The 19,680-nt window shown below is 35.7% G+C and overlaps 1 protein-coding gene across 2 annotated transcripts in view; it reads right to left on the reverse strand.

Moving 5' to 3' along the window:
• The window catches only part of Vinc (vinculin), a 76,635-nt gene extending 57,380 nt beyond the window's left edge, over nt 1-19,255 (reverse strand). The window contains exon 1 of one of the 2 annotated variants that reach the window (XM_073976431.1): nt 19,152-19,255. The gene's annotated coding sequence lies outside the window, so the exon portion shown is untranslated. Of the gene's footprint in view, nt 1-19,144 lie in introns of both variants that reach the window. The other variant, XM_073976434.1, reaches the window with a different exon arrangement.
• Nucleotides 19,256-19,680: the final 425 nt, after the last annotated feature.

Raw genomic sequence — 19,680 nt, forward strand, 5'->3', positions numbered from 1 at the left:
TGTAACCGCACTATTAGATGTGTTTTCGGCTTAAGAGCGACAATCGATATTTTAGAGCAAACATCAGATTATAAATCATTATAATTTTACTATCAAATCCACCTTCAATAAGCATTTCAAATTTATATCCATTTAAAAATATTTGTAATAAGATTGGCGGGCCACGTGTACATACATATTTAAGGTTGAAATTGAATTATAAATCTTCATAATTTTACTATCAAATCCACCTTTAATAAGCATTTTAAATTTATATCCATTTTAATAAATAAATTTCTTTCCATAATCTGCAAAATATACAGACAAACATCTGCCTTTTTACCCTCTCCCTAGACAAATATTCCCCCCTTGTTTGGCTGTGGTATCCCCTAACTAGTAGCATTCCTATCTTAGTTAGTTGTCAATCACTTGTAACAACCCACAGCTGATGCCATGCCGGTGTCTGAAGTGTGTCATTGTTTTTTTTTTGGTCTCCCATTCTAAATAGAGATGTCATTTGAATGCATTTTTTTAGTTTTAAATTCCATTTCATGTCCATAAACAAGTTCACATACATATTTCAGACCATAAAAATATTTAAGGCTTATCTATTTTGTATTTGTTTACTTCTGAGAGATAACAAAAACTGTTAACGTCAGTTGTTGTTGATGCTGTCAAGATGTAATGTAAATTTGTGACGATTGTGGGCTTAAATACTTATCATTTTTTCCATATTTTATCAAGATTAAGAGAAATGCTTCTGTCTGAATGAATGAATTTTTTTTGGATACTGTTCGTAAAGTCCAATTGTAGCTGAATCGTTCGAACATTTCGACTGGTAACTGACGAATGAATTTTTTTTCCAAATTTCAAGAGTTGCATGGGTTTTTTTGTAGAATATCTCAGGTTCTTCCCACGATAAGACAAGCTGAATATATATGGGGTGATCCAACTAGAGGTTCCTAACTTTTTTAAAGAAAAAAAAAACACAGAAAAAAATACAGAAAATTCTTATTGAATGGGAAATGTATATTATAATTTGAAATAATTTTATTTTTTTAAGTTTAAATCTATCAAATGTTTGCCGCGTCTACGTCTTAGACGGTCTGTCCGTAAAGTCCAATTGTAGCTGAATCGTTCAAACATTTCGACTGGTAACTGACAAATGACACGGGTGATTTTTTGTCCCAAGGCCTGAATTGAAGCGGGATTGTCCGCATACACTTTAGACTTTACATATCCCCGCAGGAAAATGTCTAACGGTGTGATATCACACAATCTTGGTGGTCAATCGACCGTCCCAAAACCTGAAATTGTCTGTTCATCGAAATGTTCTCTTAATAAATCGATTGATTTATGCCATGTGGGGAAGAAGCGTTGAAACCAAATGTAGCCGAGATCACGAGCTTCATTTTCAAGCATTAAATGGTCAGCTATTAAGGCCTAAGTACATAAGCTGCCTTGCCTACTTGCCTTGCTTGCTTCTAATAAAAGAACAAAAAAGAAAAGGCAACACAGTTCGAAATTTGGTCGGCCTTCTTTATTCTTTTATTTTTATTATGCCAGAAATGAAGCAGGATAGCAAGGCAAACAGGCGAGGCAACTTATGTACCCAGGCATTTAAGTCGCCATTGAAGGTTACGTTCTCAGCGACATAATTTTTGAAGAAATATGGACTGACAGCAGACAAACTACACGAAACCTTTGTTTTTTATGGACGAAGTGACACCTCTTGAATCTCTTTAGGTTGCTCTTTACATTGCTTGCTTGAATTTCTTCTTCATATACTCATAATTGAAATCATACATTTTCCACATAGATAAAGCCCTCGGTGTATATGTATGTATGTATAAAGCATCGCCGACTGTCTTTTTTTCTTTATTGTTTTATTTTTATTATGCCAGAATGAAGCGGAGGCCTTAATTGAAGTACGCAAAGGATTTTTATTGAATGTTTACAACATTGTTCCGAGCCTATAAGACCAATTATTTTAATTTCCAACGATAATTTATTTATTAATTTCAGTCTTTAGAATATACATTCCTTCAGTCTTTAGAATAAACATTTCAATTAAAAACAACAGAAAAAAACAGTTTGAAAATATCTTTTGAAATGCAGAACTCTGTAAGTTGTTGAAATTTCTTTTGATAACTCAGGTTAACATCATTTATATAATATAGGGTGTGGCTAAAGTTACTATATGATGTAAAACAATTGTAACTTCTTTGCTTGCGAGTATTTAACTTTTTCTTTTTTCCTATTTCAGAAATTAAACTTGGGAGAATCTTTAAAAATGGAACGCTATACAATTGCGCAAAGAACTAAGATTGTTTTTCTAAATCATCGTTCGATAATTAATACTCAACGTGCATACAGAAGATTTTATGGTGTAAGAACTGCTCCAACGGGTCCAACCATTCGTTCGTTGGTGAAAAATTTTGCTGAAATTTTGAGACCTCGAACTGGCAGATCGGCCGAAAATATTGATGCTGTGCGACAGAGCGTCGAAGAAAATCCGGATACATCAACGAGAAGACGATCTTCCCAGTTGCAGCTTTCTGACCGCACTCTTCGGCGAATTTTAAAACACGATTTGCACCTCTTCCCTTACAAAATCCAACTAGTCCAAAAACTAAATCCTGAGGACTTCGTATTGCGCTTGGAATATGCTAGAGCAGTTTTAAATCTCGTTGATCAAAATGAAAATTTTTTGTCAAATTTAATGATGACCGACGAAGCGCATTTTCACTTGAACGGTTTCGTAAATAAGCAAAACAACAGATTTTGGGGATCCCAAAATCCCAAAAATCTTCATCAGAAATCATTCAAGAAGAAATTGATCGTATACCACAAGAAACACTCAACAAAGTTATGGAAAATGCCATAAAAAGAGCGCATTTTTGCGTTTGAATTGAATTTTTCGTCGGTGCTCAAGGGATTGCAATCCCAACAAAAGCCATTTTGATGTATAGGTGGTAGGACCCACAAACGGAAAAGATCTTAAAGCATATTTAAGAAACACACGTTGGACTCTCTCAATGCGAAAAATGTTATTTTTTATTTTGAGGATCCCAAATAATTGAAGCATATTCAATCTTTGATCTCATATATGCTGTAAAAATGATTTTCAGAGTATGAGGATCCGAAAAATCATCACAATTTCTTTTTATAAAAGCAAGAACTTTATACGTTTTGGGAAGAATGTAGTCAATGTGAGGTGCAAATGTCATGGCTGAATCAAAGACATCGCCAAGATCTCGAATTGAAGTGACTGTTTCGAGCGTACTCTCACCTAATTTAAAGCAGCATTGAAATTCAATTCAATGATTGAATAGGATGATGTAGTTTATTATAAGACATATGACAACATTTTGAAATATTTAAGGCACCATCTATAGAAATTCAACAAAACTGACAGTCATCGAGGTCTATTTCGTTAATATCAAAGTCTAAATTATACCTTAAATGTTGTATTTCAATAATTTTTAGCTAACAAAAAGTTTTTATTTGCCAGAAAATTGCCGTAAAAGTACGTTGACTGTCAGTTTTGTTGGACCGTGTGTACTACGCTTAAATCTGACTGAAAGTGTACAGCATCTAGCAATGAATCTACTCTAGAGTAGGGATAAGTAAGTCGACTTTCGGTTAATCGATTAATCGACTTTTTGCAGTCAAAAATCTAATAATCGTAGTCGACTTTTGTCTGGAGGGAAAATCGCATAATCGATTATCTTGTGATCGATTTCGAGTTTGCCCATAGATGGTGGACTTGGCGGTTTTACAGTTTCAAAAGAAAACTCGAAAACCGACGAATAGTCGATTAGAATCGATTTTCTGCGGTCATGAAAAAGTCGAAAGTCGAGTTTTAAGACAACTGAAATAATCGCAAGACCGAAAAGTCGCATTTTTAGTTTTAGACCAAAATCGAAAAGTCGAAAAATCGATTATTGCGTTCCATTACCTATCCCTACTCTAGAGAAAATCTTTAGATCATCAGCATAAAGCAGATATTTAGAAGTAGAAAAACTTGAAGAAACGTCATTAATGAATATGTTAAAAAATAAAGGGCCCAGCACACTCCCTTGAGGAACTCCTGAAGTTTGTAAGTATGGGTACGAAAAATAGTCCCCTACATTAACACGACAAATAGGATTCAATCCATTTTAAAAAAGTTGAATGAAAACCAATCCTTTTTAATTTATATAATAATAAAGTATGCGAATCTTTGTCAAACGCTAACAGTTTCTAACTGACTTCCTCGCTCCAACGTTGATATACAGCATTCATTAAATGTTACTAGATTGGAAATTGTGGATCTACCTTTAAAAAACCATGTTGATGTGGGATAATTATTGACTTGGTAAAGAAAATTAATTTAGTTTTTTCAAAATAGTCTGGCTTAATCCCATTGTTGTTGTTTTAATATTTTAAAACAACTATTTTATTAGTGGAAAAGATTTGGCATTGTTCGCCAAGGGGTAAGGCAGGGAATACTATAGTTTCGATCCACGCCACTGGATCTCATCAGTTCCCTTGTTTCTCGTTTGTGGATATTCTCCACCGAAGTTATTTTTCAATAACTTCTTCAACAAGAAACGTTTTATACCCAAACATCAATCGTCAGCTCGAAGTATAAAGGTAAGCAAAGAAAAAAGTTCAATGAGAAGTTTTTCCTTGGCAACCTCATACAACTCCGACGAAAGTGTCTGCGAAACAATTCAAACCTCTTCCACTTGTGTGTGTTGTCGAATTTCGACAAATGCACACACCAAAATTTGGTTGGTCTGCTTTACAGCAAAAACAACACACGTCGTGCCAGTGTCTTCAATTTGAAGCATTGTGGCGTTTTTTTTTTTTTTTTATTGGGATAGCGTTTGCAATTTTTTTTTTTCAAAATAGTCTGGCTTAATCCCATTGTTGTTGTTTTAATATTTTAAAACAACTATTTTATTAGTGGAAAAGATTTGGCATTGTTCGCCAAGGGGTAAGGTATGAGGTTGCCAAGGAAAAACTTCTCATTGAACTTTTTTCTTTGCTTACCTTTATACTTCGAGCTGACGATTGATGTTTGGGTATAAAACGTTTCTTGTTGAAGAAGTTATTGAAAAATAACTTCGGTGGAGAATATCCACAAACAAGAAACAAGGGAACTGATGAGATCCAGTGGCGTGGATCGAAACTATAGTATTCCCTGCCTTACCCCTTGGCGAACAATGCCAAATCTTTTCCACTAATAAAATAGTTGTTTTAAAATATTAAAACAACAACAATGGGATTAAGCCAGACTATTTTGAAAAAACAAAATTGCAAACGCTATCCCAATAAAAAAAAACGCCACAATGCTTCAGAAAATTAATTTATTAAAAATGATATGTTTTTGAAACACACGATAATTTTGAAATAGGTCTATACGACGTAACCTCATGTTTATTGCCATTTGATCAATGATCAACAAATATACCTTCTTTGAGGGATACATTAAGAATAAGAGAAAGTGCGTAGCTAATTCCTTCATTACACATTTTCAGAAAGTGAACACAGATACCATCAAGATCATTTTTGGCACCACATTTTACTTCACATAAAGCATTGAAAACATCTTCCTTTGAAATGAGCATGGAACCTATATTTAAATTAGACTCCATAGTATTGATCTCTTCTTTGGAGGTAGAAGAAGGTTCAAAATTGGATTTAAAATAATCAGCAAAAAAATTAACTATGTCATTTCCTGTTTGTGCCGTTGATTCATTAAAGCGTATTGTGGAAGGAATATCCAATTGTTGCTTTTTTGATTTGATAAATGACCAAAATGCTTTTGGATTTGATTTTATTTCACATTCTTTTTTGTATAAATACGGTTTATATAAATACTTATTAAAATAATTGAATTCACGCTGATAGTGAGCAAACATTTCCCTATCATGAAGTGAATTGGACTTGACAAATCTCTTCTGAAATTTATTCCGAAGATTTTTAATTTTTTTCAGATTTTTATTATACCACGGCTGTTTGTGGGTCTTATTTTCCTTAAGAGGCACGTGCTCATTAAGCATGGTAACCACGTTATTCAAAAAAAAAAAAAAAAATAGAATAATACCCCGTTTATATATATCCGGATTTTACAAACCGACTGGGTTTTAACAGCGTGTTTTTGTAAAAAGTTTTTGCCCATTCGTTTGTCGATTTCATGAACGAAGACACAATTTGGTTTTCATAGCGGTTGACGTTTGTATTCGTGTGACAAACAAATGAAAGCTTTTTATTTTCGTAATTTTTTTTTAGTTTTCGTAACAAAATCAGACCAACGAATACGTCAAAAATAAACGAATGGAAAAGACCAATCGTTTTGAATGAAAATTAAATAATTTGAGTAATAAATGGCACAAAACACACGAAAACTGGAAGGGAATGCAATTTTATTTATTTCCATAGAAGCACACGCGTATATGTACATCCGTTTCTTCATATTATCGTCATTTTGGACAAATTTGATTACATTTTTTTCTTATTTTTTGTTTTTCATCTGTTTATCGGGGTTGCCATCAAGTAACACATTTTACGTGCAGATGCATATGCAAAATTCACAAAATAAGTATCATGGAAACCCTGAAATATAAAAACTTTTATGAAATAGACGAAAGCTTTCAGATAAAAACGAATGGTTCGTAAAATTTTACAAGAACCAAATTTTGAACGAATACGTTTTAGTACGAACGGTTCGTGTGACACGCAAGCATTTTTACAAAAACACCCTGTTAATGTCAATTCCATTGCTTATATTTCAAACAAATCCTTATAAAGAAGGTTAACCCTTCAAAAAGCTCTAATATAAACAGCAGTTCTGTATTAGATTCCGCAAACAAGGCATCCCAATTAAACGAAAGCAATATAGAATTAAGCATTTCAAAATTGCAATTATTGAAATTATAGTTGGATGAAACATTATTAGCAGAACATTTGAGGTATTCAAGAGCATTAATTTCCAAAACTAGTGGGTTATGATGTACATTAGATGGGGATAACGATGTTAATGGCTCATACAAATTGTATATACTATTATCAGAAACGAATATAAGGTCAAGAAACCGTTTCAAATTATTGCAGACATGATTAATTTGGATTAAACTCATAGCCAAAAATTAATCAACAAGATTTATTTTATGATCAATTTTTATCCATGAAATATTGGGTAGGTTAAAATCGCCCCATATACAGATTAATGCATTATTTATATCATTCCCATCTAAGGAACATATATTAGAAATATGTTTATCATATAAACTATTCAAACTACCAGGTGGTATATAAGAAACGCATAAATAAAGCTTACTTTTTAAACCAAAAATACATACAACAATTTGATCAAGTAGACCATTATCATCATTGATAGAAATGGATGATGATTTATACTGGTTCTTGACAAGGACACCACCACCTCTTGAATAGCCAGTGACGTCAGCATTCCGGTCTTTTCGGTACAAAGTGAATAAGTTGGGATTAAAAAATTCAGCATCAAAAAATCTGCATTAGGCCTGTTTCAACAAGAACAATGACATCATAATCACATTCAGAAGAAAATTGATAAACATCTCGAGATTTGGTTCGTAAACCCGATACATTCTGGTAATATATTCGCAAACCATTAATGTTTTCAACTATTTTTGATTACCCATTACTGGGTTCTTGCGAAAATTTATGAACTGCCCCACCTTAATATCCATCGGCCATAAATTTGGATACAAAACTCTATCGTAGAAGCACGCTGAGATACCAAATTTGAAATTAACCTTTTTTAAATTAGCAGTTTCGGCATCTTTTTTTACTAATTTATAGCACTGCATATGTTCTATTTCAATATTAGACTTCTTATTGACATAATTTATAATTTGATCCGCTGATAAACTTGGTTTGAAGGAAGACAAATGTATCCATTTCTTTGATTTTATAATTTCTAAATCATTTGGTTCGGGGTTAGAAGCGAAAACCACACTACGCCTTTTCCGCCTACGCCTTTGAACAGCAACCCGATCAGCCCGAACATGAATGCAAACTCACCGTGGGTTTTGTTTCTCTGCAGTTGGAACGTGAGCAAATTCACGGGGAGTTTATATTCATGATCGGGCTGAATATTCTGGGACAACTACAGTACTATACGTGGACTACCGGAGGTATGCTTTTATTATTTATTTTGGACAATTAAAGGCCTCGTCACATAAGAGGATATCTGGCTTAATTCATTAAGTTGCATGTTCTTCCGGGTTTATGGTAGAATTAGACGTGACATAGCCATAACGCCATATCAATCAGCTGATGGAACCAAACCTATGGAAATCAATGTATTCGATCAGTAGGGACATAACATAATGCCATAGCCATAACCATAAGAAACCAATTGTATGTAACGTCTAATTCTACCTTTAAGTCAAGAACATGCAATTTAATAAATTATGCCAGAAATTCTCTTATGTGACGAGCACTTAATTGTTTTATTATGTAGCTCAATAAATTCCTAAGAGAAACCTATATGTCTCATAAAGAGAAACTTATATGTCTATTCCAGAATCTGCAAGAATCTACAAATGTATACTACGATAACAATTTGTGATATGGCAACTCGATAATTGTCGTTAATAGTCCCAATTTACATTAGGCGAGTTTACTTGCGGCAATTGTCAGTTTGTGGGTGAGAGAGGGTGTTGAGAGGCAAAGGGTTACCATATACCTCACCTCTCTCTCCTTCAAACTGACAATTGCCGCAAGTAAACTCGCCTAATGTAAATTGGGACATACTATTGTCAACTAGTTACAGAATCGCAAAACTGATCACTATTTTTAACATTAATCGCAACATTTTTGGCCTGTTCCCGTACTTTATAAAGTGGTAAAACTCGTAAAAGTTGTAAAAGTCGTAAACGATTTTCATATAAATTTTGTGTACGGGAACGCAAAATGTGTAAAAGTGGTAAAAATTGTAAAAACTTTTTAGTTCTGGAACAGAGCTTTTGTGTTTGTTTATTTTTTTGTACCGCGATTCAATCACAATTGTGTGTTTTGACAGCACAAATCACGATCAGCTGTTTTTGCTATGGGACCTTTTAATTGGGCCATGATTGGAAGCACAAAACAATACTGTCTATTTCAAAACATCTGGCAATACCATTCATTACACATGTGGCCTGTTCCTTTACTTCTGAAAGTGGTAAAACCGGCAAAAGTAGCAAAAGTTGTAAACTGCTACCATATGAATTGTATGGTGTCTGAAGTAAAGGAACGCTTTTCGAGTAAAAAGTGGTAAATCTTGAAGATTCTTGCACGTAAAGGAACAGAGCTATGGTGTGTGGGGAAGTTTGATAACCTTTTTTCATTTGAAGGAAATATCTGCTGAAAGTCATAGATTATTGATAGAGGCGTATGGATATCACGCGCCCTCTGATTAACTCAAGGAAGATGGTTAGACCGTTTCAATAGCGGTGATTTTGGCAAAAGAGTGGCCTAGTCAGTCAAAAAAAGTGTGAACATTAGAAAATGGAAGAATTACTCCAAAAAGAAAGATGTAAAACACAAGAAGGAATTGCATTATCAGAGTCACACAACAAGCCATTTCCAAACTCAAGATGTCGTATATTAAGCGCGGTTAACAATTCAAATTAACGCTGAATATACATGGCAAGAAGGTAAAGATCGGCTTTTATCCAATATACTCGAAGAGACATAATTGTAAAATCAAGGCCTACAGAAGGTCGGCCATTCAGAATTCTGTTAACAACTTTTGACAACAAATATAATAGATTTTACATTATTGTGATTTGAGTTTCTTTGTATTTTAAATCACAATAATGTTTTCGACAACAAACATAATAATCAGGGGGGCTTATTGGCCGACCTTGTAGCGGCCTTGTGTATAATCTTTCATCATGACAAATGCTCGGTCACATGTTGCAATACCGGCAAAAAACTATTTGGGAAAACAGTGGATGGAAAATTTGAAGAAATTTGTGGAAGATGGTTCAATAGCGGTGTTTTTGGAATAGATGGCAAGAAACGGCCTGCCCAGCGAAAAAAAGTATAAAGATGAGGAAAACATCCTTTACAAAAAGAAATTGCATTGTCACCAGGAGTCACACGGCAAAACAATGTCCAAACGTTAGAAGATATTCGGACTCATTCAAAAGCAGGGCAATTGGGTCTCATATGACTTGAAGTCGAGGGACTTTGAAAGACGTCTTTGGATGTAGCAAATGCTGCAAGAACCCCACAAAAAATAAGTATATTTTGCACCATACTTTCACTGGTAATAAAAAATGGATGCATTATATGATAGTCCCAAAGACTTGTAAGTTAAACCCGGCAAACTAGTCAACTCAACGCCAAAGCGGAATATCCATGGCATCATAGTTTGGTGGGATCAGTGGTACGATTCTGTAACTCATTTTTGGTAACCCACAAAATTCATTAAAATTTTTTGGTAACCTGGTAACCTGGAGGCGCCACAAACTATACAGTTTCATATTTGACTGGTCGTGGTAATGACTTTAAAGAGAACAACCCATTTTCATTGTCCTAACTATGCCCATAAGTGGAATTTATTTTTTCCTCCAATCGTTAATTACTAAAAATCAACGTCATTCATTGAAAGGAAATAAATTAATTGTTGCCTAGAATTTTTACGTAAGCTTTTGCTGCACCCTAACGTAATATTTTACCTGTTGACCCATTTCACAGCCAAACAAACCCCTTGCCAATCTATAGCAATTGTCTTCCCATCATCGTTCCTATTAAAAACAAATCATGCAACCCACAGAGCGGAATTCACTTTAAAATTCATTGAAAGCAAAATTAGCACAATAAAAGTTACCGCGATGGCTCCACACCACCACCATCATCAGCAGCCACAGCCCCGATAACGGGTGCAGAATTTTTAATTGAAAACAAACATTATGGGGAATTCATCAATTAAATTCCAGCAAAACAGCGCGCTTGATAGGCTGGCAGCAACATTTAAGCTACCATAACATGGCATCTGTTGTTGGTGCTGTAAGTAGAGCTTTAGATGATCATCTGAGTTTTTATGTTAATGATGATGAAATTGCCTTCTCATAATTTATGTGACGACTTTGGATAAAGCAACAACAACAATAACAACCACAGGGTAATAACACAACCCATCAAATACGGCACATATGGGGTTACACACAGTATGACGATTATTATTAATAAACTTATTTTAGACGAGGCCATTATCATTTTGGCGAAGCTATAAAAATGCATAGCCATCAACAAATAACAACACCAAATGATGGGGCTGCGAAAAATTAAACAAACCACAAAACAACTGTCACACAGTGAGCAAAACACAGACATTGTGTATGTCTAGCAATAATTGATAATAATATTTTGTGATATTGTTTGTTGTTGTTGTGTTGCCACCGTAGCTCTATATTTTATAATTAAAGGGGGTCGGGATGCCCTTTAGGTATTAGGTGTCCCATTTTAAAGATTTTTTATTAATAACATTTGTTAATAAAAAAGTAACAGTCGGGATCATAAATTTGAGTACAATTTATTCGGAATCGTAATAAAGAGGAGGCTATATGAAGCTTTCTAAACTAATAAATAAATTCATTCAGATCTTTATCTAATTTTTTTTATGTTTTTTTCTGGTAAAAGTATAAAAGGCAAGGGGCAACCCAGTTCGAATTTGCCGTGGTCCGTCTTTATTATTTGACTGGATATGGGAAGCCAAGAAAGAGAAGCAAGCATGAAAAATCCATTGAGTTTTGGACTTAAAGGTTTCTGTACTTAAGAAGCGTCGCTTTCTGGCTTAATTCATTGGCTGTCTTATTCTTACATGAGTAAAGAAAAGTGGCCTTAAAGGCCTAGGTACAAAAGAAAGGGAAACTAAGTTCGAAATTGGCTTGGCCTTTTAATTTTTTCTCGTCGGCTGGCTTTCTTGCTCCGCTTCATTTGTATACATTCGAGCCGGCTCGACCGAAACCAAGAACGCTGGATAGCTGTGAATTTACCGTAAGCAAAAAGAACCACTGCTTTCTTTCTTGCTAGAGGTCTACATACTATGACCTAAATCCGGAGATTCTCCTTAAGGAAAACGGATAGTTAACGATTCTATGTCAGAACGAATTAGAGAGACTTCTTGGTCTCATCAACCAGGCGATCGAAAAGATTAATGGGACTCAGTCTGGTGTGTACCATGAAAACTGAAAAGGCTGAAGCAAGACTTGAAGCTACGTGTGCACTTAATTTGGGATACTACAGAATAAACTTAAAGAAACATGTTAGTGAGCTTGCAGTCGAATTGGACAACGAGCGGATGGAAGAAGGACTCAATAATGGTATGCGTGAAGCTGTAGAAGCTACCTCAGTAAAGAAATTAGCGGCCTACCAAAAAAAAGAGCGAAAGGGCAGAAGATACGGAAAATGTCTCTCAACTGTTCATGAAACTAAAAGGCTCAATAATTTTCTGCGTAAATTTGAGGATGCTTATTTAGACCAGAAATTAGCGGCCAGACAAGAAAAATAGCGAAGGTCAATACTATGAAGGCAAAAGTGAGAAGACTACAACAACGAGGAAGAAGGTGCCTCATAACTCTCCATGAAAATGAAAGAAATGCTCAATAATGCTCTGGGTGAAGCTGAAGAAGCTAGGTCTGTCCAGTAAGTAACGGCCAGCCAACAAAAAGAGCGAGAGGTCCAGACATTGAGTGCAGAAGTGAGAACACTACAAAAATGGAGAAGAAATGTCTTCCAACATTCCAATGAAACTGAAAGGAGAGCTCAATAATGCTCTGAGTGAAGCTGAAGAAATAAGTTCAGCCCAGAAGTTAGAGGCCAAACGAGAAATAGAGTAAGAGGTAAAGACTTTGAGTGCAGAAGTGAGAAGACTTCAAAAAATAGGAAGAAGATGTCTACTAACTTTCCAGGAAATGAAAAGAAAGGGTCCATAGTGTTATTCGCGAAGCTGAAGCAGCTAGATTAGCGGACGGCCAAGAAAAAGTGTGAGAGTTAAAGGAAAGGCTCAATAATATTCTGCGTGAAGCTGAAGATGCTAGTTCAGTCCAGAAATTAGCGGCGAGACAAGAAAGGGGGTATATACTATGAGGGCAAAAGTGAGAAGACTATAAAACAGAGCAAGAAGGTGCCTCCCATGAAAATGAAAGAAGGTCACAATAACGCTCTGGGTGAAGCTGAAGAAGCAAGGTCAGCCCAGTTAGTAGCGGCCAACCGACAAAAAGAGCAAGAGGTCAAGATATTGTGTGCTGAAGTGAGAATACTACAAAAAAAGGAGAAAAATATGTCTACCAACTTTCCATGAAACTAAATGGAGAGCTCAATAATGCTCTGAGTGAAGCTGAAGAAATATGTTTAGCCCAGTAGTTAACGGCCGGCAAAGAAATAGAGTAAGAGATAAAGAGTTTGAGTGCAGAAGTGAGAAGACTTCAAAAAATAGGAAGAAGATGTCTACTAACTTTCCAGGAAATAAAAAGAAAGGGTCCATAATGTTATTCGCGAAGCTGAAGCAGCTAGATTAGCGGACGGCCAAGAAAAAGTGTGAGAGCTCAAGACTTTGAAGACTGAAGAGAGGTGACTACAAAAATTGGAAGAATATGCCAACATTCCACGAAATCAAAATAAAGGAAAAAGATGCTTACCAGCTTTCCATGAAACTAAAACAAGGCCACAATAATGTTCTGCGTGAAGCTGAAGAAGCTAGTTCAGCCCAGAAATTGGTGGCCAACTAAGAAAAAGAGCGAGAGGTCAAAACAGTGAGTACAGAAGTGAGAATACTACAAAAAAAGGAGAAGGAGATGTCTCCCAACTTTCCATTAAACTAAAAGGAGAGTTCAATAATGCTCTGAGTGAAGCTGAAGAAATAAGTTCAGCCCAGAAGTTCGCGGCTAACCAAGAATTAGAGTAAGAGGTAAAGACTTTGAGGGCAGATGTTAGGTGATTACAAAAAAGAGGAAGAAAATGCCTCCCAACTTTCCATGAGATCAAAATAAAGGCTCAATAATACTCTGCGTGATACTAAAGAAGCTAGTTTTACCCAGAAATTCGTGGCCAACCAAGAAAAAGAGCGCTAGGTCAAGACTTTGAAAGCAGAAGTGAGATGACTCCAAAAAAAGAGGAATATGATGCATCCAACTTTCCATGAAATTAAAAGAAGTACTCAATAATGCTCTGCGTGAAGCTGAAGAGGATGGGTCAGCCCAGAAATTAGCCGTCAACCAAGAAATAGAAGAAGAGGTCAAGACATTTAAGGAAAACTGAGATGATTCTAAAAAAAGAAACTAAAAGAAAGACTCAATAATGCTGTAAAGCTGAAGATGCAAGGCCATGACAGAAATTAGTGGGTAGCAAGGTCAAGACTTTGAATGCAATGAAAAAGAAAACGGCAACCTAGTTCGAAAATTGGCTCGGCCTTCTTTATTCTTTTATTTTTATTACGTCAGAAATGAAGCAGGAAAGCTGGCGAGGCAGCTTATGAACCCAGGCCTTTAAGGCATATGCAACCTCGTCGCCTGACTTTGTTACCTTGCTTCATTTCTGACTATTGCTTACGTTCCCAGGCCTTAAAAGAAAGGCTCAATAAGGCTCTGCCTGAAGCTGAAAAAGCTATGTCAGCCCAAACTGGGCTGTCAAACTTGGAGAAAACGCATTGTGCTAGCGAGGCTGAGGTTATCCCGATAACAAATAAGAGATGTAACACAGAAAGGAATAGAGAATGCAAATCCGACAAGAAGGATAATGGCTGAGCCTTATTGGAATTACGGAAGAATTGATAAAGTGAAACCAAGCAAACCAATGCCTCGAGAAGGATGACTTTCTTCGCCAACTTGCCATGAAATTAAAAGAAGGGCTCAATAATGGTCTATGTGGAACTGAAGAAGCTAGGTCCGACAAAAAATCACCGGCCAACCAAGAAGTAGAACAAAAGGTCAAGACCTTGAGGGCGGAAGGGAGAAGACTATAAAAAATTAATGACAATAAAAAAACTCTCAAGGCTCAATAATGATCTATGTGGAACTGAAGAAGCTAGGTCTGCCATAATTTCTGACAGAACAATAAAGAAAAATTCAATCTAATGCATGGTTTACATTTACGAAATCCACTCGATTTCAACTGTCAAATCCATAGGATAAACGTCAAATGAAATCCAGATAAGATTTCATTTGACGTTTGAGCTATGGAATTGACAGTTGAAATCGAATGGATTTCGTAAATGTAAACTTAGCATAAGCTGCCCTTGCTCTTTTATTCTTCTATCAGAAATGTCGTCCAACTTTGCTGAAAAGTTGGATGTGTTTATGTCTTCAAGAATGATCTGCGAGAAGCTAAAGAAGAAGTTCAGTTTGAGGGCAGAAGTACTCGTAAGGAGACTACAAAAGAGGAAGGAGATGCCTCCAATCTTTCCATGAAACTAAAAAAATTCAATAATTCTCAGTTCAAAGGACTCAATAATGATCTATGCGGAACTGAAGTCCAAAAAGAGCGAGAGGTAAAGATTTTGAGGGAAGAAGTCAAACGACTGAATGAAGTTTTAAAGAGTTGTAAGTGGGTCCGTCCTGAAACCACACGAGATGATTTGGCGGCAAAAAAATCTCGCAAGGAGACCAGAGACCTCCATTAAGAAGAGAAAATGCTAGCGAACAGAAATGCGGCATATAGGGCTACTCTAGAATTAGTTGCAACGAGTAGCGCATGAACAGGAGTGTGAAAAAATCGACATGTACAGGAGCCAGAATGAAGCCTGAAAATTCTACCAAAAAGTAATACATCAAACTGATGACTTTGCTACAGACACTTAGTTAAATGCCAGCAGAGACTAGCAATGTAATTTGGTAACTAATACTGATAGTGTGCTTAGGATATAGAAAGATATGTTTTCAAAGCTTTTGGTATCCAGTATTGGAGAAGCTACCATAGATTCAATCCCAGACGTTGGTATTGAATGTATGCCGCCCGGACAAGATGAGGTAAAGGCAGCAGCAAACCGACTGAAGAAATGTCATCTCCGGTGAACTTTTGTATTGGAAAAGTCATCTCCGGTGAACTTTTGTATGGGAAAAGTCATCTCCGGTAAACTTTTGCATACGAAAAGTCGTCTCCGGTGAACTTTTGTATGGGAAAAGTCATCTCCGGTGAACTTTTGTATAGGAAAAGTCATCTCCGGTGAACTTTTGTATAGGAAAAGTCATCTCCGGTGAACTTTTGTATGGGAAAAGTCGTCTCCGGTGAACTTTTGTATGGGAATAGTCATCTCCGGTGAACTTTTGTATGGGAAAAGTCATCTCCGGTGAACTTTTGCATACGAAAAGTCATCTCCGGTGAACTTTTGTATTGGAAAAGTCATCTCCGGTGAACATTTGGATAGGAAAAGTCATCTCCGGTGAACTTTTGTATGGGAAAAGTCATCTCCGGTGAACTTTTGTATGGGAAAAGTCGTCTCCGGTGAACTTTTGTATGGGAAAAGTCATCTCCGGTGAACTTTTGTATGGGAAAAGTCGTCTCCGGTGAACTTTTATATTGGAAAAGTCATCTCCGGTGAACTTTTGTATAGGAAAAATCATCTCCGGTGAACTTTTGTATTGGAAAAGTCATCTCCGGTGAACTTTTGTATAGGAAAAATCATCTCCGGTGAACTTTTGTATTGGAAAAGTCATCTCCGGTGAACTAGACAGCAGGAGCCGTTTGCATACCAGCCGAGCTCTTTAAAGCCGGAGGCCACACACTGATAAGGTGTATATATCAGATAGTTAGCGCTATTTGGCAGGAAGAACACGTACCCGGCGATTGGAAGGTTATAAGACTGTGTGCTCTAATACCCCGGTTACACTTAACCGGATTAACCCAGTGCGTTTAGGTTTCAAATGTCAATTCTATAGCGCAAACGTCAAATAAATCCTCATAAAGTGGGTTAACCCGACAAAAAACTCTAATGTAACCGCCCTATAAGTTCCGATCCACTCTAGAGAGATTTCAATGAAACAATTTATTCTAAAAACGCCTAATTACATTAAATTATTTCATTGAAATCGCTTTAGTATAGACCGGGACTAACTATAGGCGAATAAGTCTGCTCCCTATTGCTTGTACGATAGCCTCATCTCTTTGTCGATTATAGAGCAGCATTCGAAAGGACATTACGTTCAAGGTTATTCCAAGTAGTGTCTGAATTTTATATCCCCGCAAAGCTCATTCGGCTTTGTAAGATTAATTTAACTGATACCTGTTCCTCAGTTAAAATAAAAAAAAAACTCTACAAAAGTTGCCAGTCCAAAACCTAAAATTTCATTCGGGTCATTTCTGCTCCTTCGATAAGAATCTGCTGCTTTATGTTTCCCTTTCATTCCATGTCGTGTGATATCGAATATACAGAAGCCGAAAAATTTTATTACGTACACACATCGTGCTATTTTTAGAATAAATTTCAGATTTGTTTTTAGGTAAAAGCCAGCAGGTGATTTTTAGTATCTCCATGTTTTTTATTTTTTTATTTCAAACCTTTTATTAAGACGAATGCAGGCAAGTTACTACGGGGTATGCAGATAAAACTCATCTAGAAGGTTTTGTTTTTGTTGAATTTTTGTGTTTGAACGTTTTCACACGATAAGGTTTGCCTGCTCAAAAATGCGTTGTCCGTTTTGGTTCTCATTCGTAAATTGTGTCAGTGTTGAAACAAAATGTGGAAGTAAGTGAACGAAAACGTACATAAAGTACCATACATACAACACTAGCATGTAAGATATTTGGTCTGTTCCTTTACTTTTAAAAATGGTAACAGTGGCAGAAAATGGTAAAAGTGGTAAACTGCTATCATATAAATTGTATGCTATTAAAAGTAAGGAAACACTTTACAGGTTAAAAATGGTAAAAAATGGTAACCTTAGGCACGTAAAGGAACAGAGCAATTATCTACCTGTTTCATCATATTTTTTACAAATAAAGGTGTTCTTCAAAACATGACTTCTGTGTACCTGTTAATAACAAAGGTATTTCCCTATTTCATAAAAATCTTTCTTGAAAAATTTACGCTGGTAACGCAGATATCATCTTACCTTCAGGTGGTAAGAATTATTACATTATTTTTTACATGTCATGCGCGCATGAGGCAACAATTTTAACAACGCATACATTTTACCCAATTTTATGGGATTCACAAGAATTACTTTTTTTAATTTTCAAATATAATACACACATAAACCTTTTTGGTACATTTATGTAAAACCGTACTTCTTTTTGTTCAAAAAGTACGCTTGTATAAAATGACTTCAAAAACGCAACACTAGATGTGAAAATTACGAATGAGAGTCAAAACGGAAACCACGTTTTTGAGCAGTCAAACCTTATCGTGTGAAAACGTTCTTTTTCAAATCCCCCAATATACTTCCCCACTTCAAAAATACTCCAAAAACTGGCATTTGTTTGCTGGGAGAGAAAATTAATCTCTCTCCTGAAAGAGAGATAATGCCAAAGAGTGCGTCATTAATTGTTTGTTCAGTGAGTCATGTCCACATGTTGTTGTTGTTATGTTACTGGCTCTTTGCACAGGCCATTCAGTTTATGTATGGTGGCGGCGTCGGTGTTTTGGCTTCATTTGGCCCCCCATTTGGCAAGATCAAACACACATAGAAGAAAACTGTTGCTTCGTGGTCTTTCTTGATGTTGTTCTTTTTTCGTTGAATTGTTGGATTTTTTGGGGTTATTCGTTTTTATTTTCTTGTTTTTTTTTTAATGATTTTGTTGTTGTTGCTTCTGATGGGAGGAGGAGGTAAATAGCATTTCGATATAGACACAATTTTCGCTTCATTGGTTTCCAACTCACTGATGTTGCTTCTTCTTATTTGTTTTAATTGGATTTTTTATTCCAAATTTAGCACTCGCTTTGTTATTTAATTACAATAATTTAAATTTATTAGTTAAAGCGTATTATGACGTATTATTTAATTTTTAATTAATTAATTTATTGTTTAATTCACTTTTGCATTTCTTTCTTCACTTCAAAACAACACATTAACAACAACAATATTTTTCATTTTTATTAATAGAATTTTATTTATTTTTTAATTGTGTTTTTTTTTTCTTTCAATTCTTCGCTGTTTTATTAATTTTAATTTTTCTTTCTTTGCGCTTCTCTATTCAAACACACAACTTACTCGCCCGAGAATATTTCGCCAACTAAATGAGTTGCCAAGCCATCGTCATCATCCGCCACCAGTGAGTGTGCTGCGTGTGTTCGCTTTGCCCCCCACTCGTGTGTGGGGGAGCATGATTGTGTTATGTTCTCCATGGTTTGTGTGAATGTTTTCCCCAATTGATTCTCTTACCCAGAAAATCTCTTAAATTTCTTCTTTGCTCTCAATTAGTGTGGGGCAAAAGTTTGACTGCAAAACTGATCGTGTTTGTTGTTGTTTGGAGTTGGAAATTTTTTGCTTAATAAAGGACAAAAATAATTTTTTAACATTGAACTTATGCACGCTTCCTTTTCCTTTATTCGTTATGCTATGCATGCGCGCAGCATAAAAACCAACAGGTTATTGTTCTATAACACCATTTCCAAGGGGAAATTTAAATTATCAATAGGTCTGTTCGATAACCTCGCAAGTATTTGCAAGTTCTTGCAACTACTTCTCATTCCTGTATTATTGAACAACAGCATTTTGTAATTTGTACAAACTTTTGTGT

Source organism: Musca autumnalis, unplaced genomic scaffold (genome assembly GCF_047663935.1).
Source record: "Musca autumnalis isolate F117 unplaced genomic scaffold, ASM4766393v1 scaffold_3, whole genome shotgun sequence".
In the NCBI taxonomy this organism is placed as follows: domain Eukaryota; kingdom Metazoa; phylum Arthropoda; class Insecta; order Diptera; family Muscidae; genus Musca; species Musca autumnalis.